At 43.0% G+C, this 7301-nt stretch overlaps 2 pseudogenes; both read left to right on the forward strand.

Moving 5' to 3' along the window:
* The first annotated feature begins 3433 nt into the window (after positions 1–3433).
* LOC139748169 (uncharacterized) lies at positions 3434–4579 on the forward strand (annotated as a pseudogene).
* A 1525-nt stretch (positions 4580–6104) lies between these two features.
* On the forward strand, positions 6105–7301 carry LOC139748584 (uncharacterized; annotated as a pseudogene).

Here is a 7301-nt window from a genome sequence, read left to right on the forward strand (position 1 = left end):
AGTACAAGAGTCAAGTTTTTAGAATGAATACAGGAAAATTTTGTAAACCAACATTTTATGGAACACTCTAAGAGTAAAGGGACTGATACACCATCATTACTAAATTTCATCTTCACTCATCCTAGCATGGATAATGAGAAAAATATATACAATACACCAGTAGGAAGAAATGATCACGTAATGCCCAAGTTTGAACATGTGGTAAAAGAGGTTATTAAGAGGGCAGAGGTGTGACAGGATCTGAGATTTAATTCCAGGAACTATACAGACCTCAATGTTCTTAGTAGTAACATACACCGGGAAATGAAATTCAGTAGTCAGGAACCAGGGCTTTGTGTTAAGAGTTTCTGTGAAATTTACACTAAAGAAACAGGGGTATGGATGCATCCAGTCCTCCAATACAGAGAGTGGTAAAAACGATGAAGCAATAGTTTAATAAAAGATATTACAGAGCAAAGGACCTCTGAGATATAGAGTGACAAAAATAAAGGCAGCAATCTAATCAGCCACCTTTTGCAAGGTATGAGAGAGCACAGAATCAGTAAGCAGCTATTCATGGTAAGGGATTCTTGGTGAAAATTGTAGAGGATGATAGAAGGTTATATAAGGATCTGAATAATGGATTCAAATGAGGTTTCTCTGTAGAGGATAAAATATTCCCATCACAAGATGATAGAATGGGGAGGAGGTTTTGGAAATTGTTGATATATTTAGAAAAGATATTAACAGAATGCTAAAGGGTCTTGACCTATCCAAGCCTCTTAGCCTCATGAAAGTTCATCATATTTGTTAAAGATGTGTGCAATTATACTAGATAAAGATAAGATGTGACCTGGAGGAATACAACACCCTTGATGTACTCCTTCTTATTTCTATCCTTTAACCACAAAATATCATATAACCTTTATCTAATTCTCGGAGTATCTTTGCATGCTAATGATAGTAATGCTATTGTGTACTTTGGTTTTCTTTCAGTTTTTGCTTAATTTGTACTCATTCCTGAAATTAAGGGTATAATTTTTCAGCAGGATTGGATGTTTTTTCTAATTCTTCTCAACAACAGATGTGCTGGGCTGGGTGAACCTACATGATTATGGATACATAATGGCAAAAAATGAAAAAGAAAGGGAAAGGATTATCCCACTTAAAAAGTGTAATGAAGCTTTGAGAAATAGTAGAAGATGGCCCCTTCTGATGGTACGTAATGGAAATACTGATATATAATTCCCCAAATGAATGTAATGAAAATGAACAAATATACAATGATAACAACAAGGAACAATCAAGATGTTACATGGATCACTTCTTACACTTGGTAAAATACTGATAATGGGAGATGTCAGTTATAATGAGATAGATGGAGGATTTTGGTTTTTCTAATTCTTTTAAACAATAGCTGTGCTGGGCTGGCTGAACATGCATGATTATGAGTACATTATGGCAAGAATTGAAAAAGGAGGGGGAAAGGATTATTCCACTTAAAAGACTGACCTGAAGTTTCAAGAAATAGTTGAAAGTGGCTCCTTCTGATGGTAGGTAATGGGAATACTGATTTATAATCCTCCAAATAATTGTAATGAAAAGGAGCAAATATACAAGGATAACAATAAGGAACAATCAAGATGGCACATGAATCACTACTTACACATTATAAAGTACTGATAATGGAGAATGTCAGTTATAATGAGATAGATGGGGATTTTGGATTTTCATGGCGATAGAGAATCAGGAACAAGTTTTAAGAATGAATACAGGAAAATTTTGTATACCAACATTCTATGAAACACTCTTAGAGTAAAGGGACTGATACACCATCATTACTAAATTTCATCTTCACTCATCATAGCATGGATAATGAGAAAAATATATACGATACACCATTTGGAAGAAATGATCATGTAATGCTCAAGTTTGAATATGCGGTAAAAGAGGTCATTAAGAGGTGTGACAGGATATGAGATTTGATTGCAAGAACTATACAGACCTTAATATTCGTAATGGTAACGTAGACTGAGAAATGAAATTCAGTAGTCATGAACCAGGGCTTTTTGTTGAAAAGTTTTGTGAAATTTACAATGAAGGAATAGGGGCATGGATGCCTCCAGCCCTCCAATACAGAGAGAGTGGTAAGAACGATGAAGGAGTAGTTTAACAAAAGATAATACAGGATAAAGGAGCTTTGATATGTATAGTGACAAAATTACAGGCAGCAATCTAACCAGCCACCTTTTGCAAGGTATGAGAGCACAGAATCAGTAAAGCAGGATCAGAAATGAGGATCAAGGAGACTTTCAAAAGAATATATCTAGACATGGCAGATGAAAGTTCAAAACTTTTTCCCAGTTCATTAGGAGTCAGCTGTCATTTAACAAGCAGCTATTCATGGTAAAGAATTCTTGGGGAAAATTGTAGAGGATGATAGAAGGATATGTGAGGAAATGAATAATGGATTCAAATGAGTTTTCTCTATAGTAGATACAATATTCCCATCACAAGTGAAATAGAATGGAGAGGAAGTTTTAGAAATTGTTGATATATTTAGAAAAGATATTAACAGAATGCAAAAGGGTCTTGACCCATCCAAGGTTCTTAGCCTGATGAAAGATCATCATATTTACTAAAGATGTGTGCAATCATGCAAGATAAAGATGAGATATGGCCTGGAGGATTATAACACCCTCTCTGTACTTCTTATTTCTATCCTTTAACCAGAACATATCATAGAACCTTTATCTAATTCTCGGATTATCCTAGCATTGCTAATCATTATAATCATATTGTGTACCTTGGTTTTCTTACAGTTTTTGCTAAATTTGGACTCATTCCTGTAATTAATGGTATAATTTTCCAGCAGGTGGGGATGGTTTTTTCTAATTTTACGTCAGCAAATCACACCTCTGCTAAACGTCGCTTTCCCATGATATACGCTTTGCCGCTTCACGCCACCAGTTGCTGTGCTTCCTTCGTGCCGTCCAGACGGTTTTCTGCAGCTGCGAGCTTGGCAGCCTTCTTCCCGTGATCCCTCTGGAGCGGAAAGGCTTTGCTACAGCCTGTGACCCAGTTTGGGGCTGGCTGCAACACCACCCGTGATCCGTTTAGGAGCGGGGAGAGAAGTGCGTTGTTGATGCACTTGTGGAGTTGATGACTCTCACACTGACCTGCACCGCCGCCTTCCTATCGCCGCCGCCATGTCGGATGTCCCGGGCATACGGAGGTCGAGTAAGGAGGGCGATTCTGAACATGCCAGGCATGTGAGGAAAGGCTCCTCGCATAGGACTAGCTCCAGGAGCAGCCCTCTCAGCGGGAGGCTCTTCGGGGCGGTAACAATAGGCCCCATGTTCAAGTCACTGGTGATGGCGGTGACTCTGCTTCCAAGCACACACGTTCCTTGCCTTCTACCTCACGGGATGAGGCATTTGCGCCGCCCTGGAACATGGTGATGGACGCTTTGGCTGCTTTAAGTGGTGATGTGGAGAAATTGAAGGAGGAAAGGAACTTAGGCCCCAGTCGGGGGGCTGATGACGCCGCGGCGGCCGCCGATGTAAACATTGGCCTTTCTAGCCAGGTGGTGCCTCCCTCGCGCTCGCCCACGGGTTTTTCGGGCTTTACTCCAGCTGAGCATTACCTTTCCAGTAATGATTGTGTCTCTCAGAATGACGGGAGGCCTAACAGTGTTCTCCTGCAGTGCGCCAGGGCTTACGGTCCTGTGGCTGAGGTGTCTGATGGCATTGACCAGCATGTTGCCGATATGGTTAACCATGTATTTGCTCACGGCTTGCGAGAGGAGTATAAGGAGATTTTGGAGGATGCTGCAGCCAAGAGCCCAGATAATTGTCATGCCTTAGCGTCCGTGGATTGCAATTTGCAAGTTTTAGATGCACTGAAGACTGATGCCAAGAAGGCAGACTTCCGTTTGAAGGATGTTGGGAAAGACATTATTACGGCTGCCACAATTTTGACTAAGTCACTCACAGTGCTTGACAAGATCGCCCAGACTAGCCAACCAGATGTTGCCCAGGAAGTGGGCATGCTTAATGGTGCCCTGGCACTCCTGGGTCATGCTAATCACAAGAATAATCTGGCTCGCCGGTTCATCATCAAGCGCGAAATTAACCACAAGTATGCTCACCTCTGTTCAGACAAGGTGCCCATGACTCGTCTTCTGTTTGGGGATGATGTCTCACTCTCAGCCAAGCACATTGAGGAGTCTGAAAAGTTAAGGAGTAAGATTGCTCCAAGGAAACCGCTCTCTACCTCGAAGTTTGGTCCTGGCAAGTTTAGGGGCTCTTCTGGGAGACTGCCATACAGGGGTTTTATGGCCAGGTTTCATCCATATGGCCAACGCACGCATGGTCCCCGGAGTGAGCACCGGCAATCCTTCACACGGTGCGGTTTGTCCTGAGACAAAAAACTCCCGAGGCCGGGGTCACAATCTCCAGCAGTAACTGAGGTGAATCATCCTTTTCAAGCAGGCAGACTTCACTATTTTGTACATGAGTGGCATGCTATTATCAGTGATCCAAATATTTTAGATATTGTTCAGCATTGCCATTTAGATATTGATGTTGCTAACATTGTTCCTTTATTTGCTGAAGAAGTTGAGTATGTGTTTAATGTCGAGGAAAAGGAAATTGTTTACCAGGAAATTGTACAGCTTTTGAGTCTGGGGGTTATCAAGGAGACCCAGAGACAGGAGGGGCAGATTCTTTCCCCTATTTTCTTAAGACGGAAGAAGGATGGTGGGTTTAGGATGATCCTTAACCCGGAAAAATTTAATAAATTTTTAGAGTACAAGCCCTTCAAGATGGAAAATTTTGAGCAGGCGATTCGTCTTGTTGACAGCGGTGTCTTCATGGCCTCTGTCGATTTGCGGCACGCCTATTATTCTGTTAAGATAGCTGAGGAGCAACAACGCTTTCTGTGTTTCAAGTGGCAAGGAAAAATTTATCAATTCACGTGTCTCCCTAATGGGGTTGCGGATGGTCCCCGTCTGTTCACTAAATTAATGAAACCTGTTTTTGCTGTACTTAGAGAGAAGGGACATATCATCACGAGGTTCATTGATGATACTCTTATTTGTCACTGCACTTTTGATGGATGTTGTGAGAGTGTGCGTGCCACTGTTGACTTGCTCAAGAAGTTTTCTTAGGTTTCTGTATTAACGAAAGCAAATCTGTCTTGGTCCCCACTAAGCGCTTGGAGTATTTGGGAATCATTATAGATTCTGAGACTATGACAGTAACATTACCTGATCGTAGGATACACAAGATACTACAATGCTGTGAGGAATTGTTACATAGTGACAGAGCCCAAATTCGGAATGTGGCCAGAGTTGTTGGGCTATTAGTTGCAGCCGTTCCAGCAGCAGAGATGGGGAAACTGCATTACAGGCGATTAGAATGTGCTAAGATTGCTGCGTTAAGAGTCACAAAAGGTAACTTTGACAAGTGGATGGTGGTCACTCATGAGATGAGATTGGACTTGCTTTGGTGGGTATCTCACATTGCATTGCAAACCAGACAGATTTTTTGGAAGGGTACAGAATTGGATCTGTATACTGATGCATCAAATTTAGGTTGGGGTGGCCACCTCAATCAACAAAAAGTTAATGGGAGATGGTCATTATCAGAATCTGCCTTGCACATTAATGCAAAGGAACTCAAAGCCATCTCCCTGGTAGTGCGCTCATTTGCATCTCTTCTCAAAGGACGACATGTTCTGGTGTTTTGTGATAACACGACGGCGGTGACCTATGTCAATGAAATGGGCGGCACACGGTCCTCACTGTGTAATGACATTTGCCGTGACCTTTGGGAGTGGTGTGCGGTGAATGATATCTGGCTTACCTGCTCTCATGTACCGGGTAAAGTCAATCTCATGGGAGACGCTGCATCTCGGGCATTCAATGACAGGCATGAGTGAAAATTGAATGAAGAACTCTTTAGGGCCCTCTCTGAAGTATTTGGGGTTCCGAGCATAGATCTCTCTGCTTCTAGACTGAATGCTCAAGTGACTCGTTTCTGCTCCTGGAAACCTGACCCAGATGCAGAACATTTTGATGCCTTTTCTATCTGCTGGTAGCAGTTTGAACTAATCAACCTTTTCCCACCCTTTGCTCTGATTGCCAGGTGCCTACAGAAAATTCGAGCAGAGTCAGCGAAGGGGTGGATGGTACTGCCTCTCTGGCCGTCCCAGCCCTGGATGGGGACTCTACTCACTTTGCTGGTCAAGGAACCACGGCTGATTCCGAGGGGGGCACACGTCTTGCGTCACCCATCGACGGAGGAGGAACACCCCATTCTCCGACACACCCGACTGATGGCTTGCCTCTTATCCGACAACGTCTGCAAGACAGGGGCATTTCTCAGGCAGGTACAGACATCATCCTTGCCTCCTGCGACTGCGAGGCAGTACCAGCCGCATATTAGCAGGTGGTTACAGTTTTGTGGTAGCCGGAACATCGATCCCTTTGCTCCCACTGTAACTAATATTGTGAATTTTCTGTCTGTCACTTTCCACAGAGGTGTTAGTTATACTTCAATCAACACTGCCAGGGGTGCACTCTCCTCCCTGGGGATTACTGTGGATGGTTGCAGTGCAGGCAGCCATCCTCTTGTCACCAGGTTCTTAAAGGGAGTTTTTAACTTGCGGCCGTCTGTCCCTAGGTATACAAGAACTTGGGATGTTCAGCAGGTGCTACAGCATCTGCGTGCCATGGATCCTTTGTCCTCCCTCTCTTTAAAGGATTTAACACTGAAGCTTGTGATGTTGATGGCACTTACGCATTTTTCCAGAATACAAACTTTGCATTGTTTGTTGCTGAAGAATATTAGTTTTGGTCAGGATTCTGTTTGTGTTTAACTAGGGGAAACTATGAAACAGTGCAGGCCAAAGTTCAATGTGCGGTTTGTGACCTTTAAAGCATATTCTACTGACATTAGATTGTGTGTGTGTGTGAAACTCTGAAAATGTATATTGCTAGGACAGAGGAGTTCAGAAATTCTACATATCAGGAGAATGGGAAGTTACTCCTAAGTTTTATAAAGCCCCACAAGCATGTAACGAGGGACACTGTTGCAAGGTGGATTCGAGCAGTGCTTTCTCTGTCGGGCATAGACTCCAGCCAGTATTCAGCGGGTAGTGTTCGGCCTGCAGCTGCATCGAAAGCCAATGCCATGGCTCTACCGATTGGACACATCATGGCAAGGGCTGGGTGGTTCAGGGCTGCCACTTTTGCCAAGTATTATGACAAGGAGATTGTCCCGAGTCACGATCCTTTCCAAGATGCTGTCCTTCAATAG

This window comes from Panulirus ornatus, chromosome 1 (assembly GCF_036320965.1).
Source record: "Panulirus ornatus isolate Po-2019 chromosome 1, ASM3632096v1, whole genome shotgun sequence".
In the NCBI taxonomy this organism is placed as follows: Eukaryota; Metazoa; Arthropoda; class Malacostraca; order Decapoda; family Palinuridae; genus Panulirus; species Panulirus ornatus.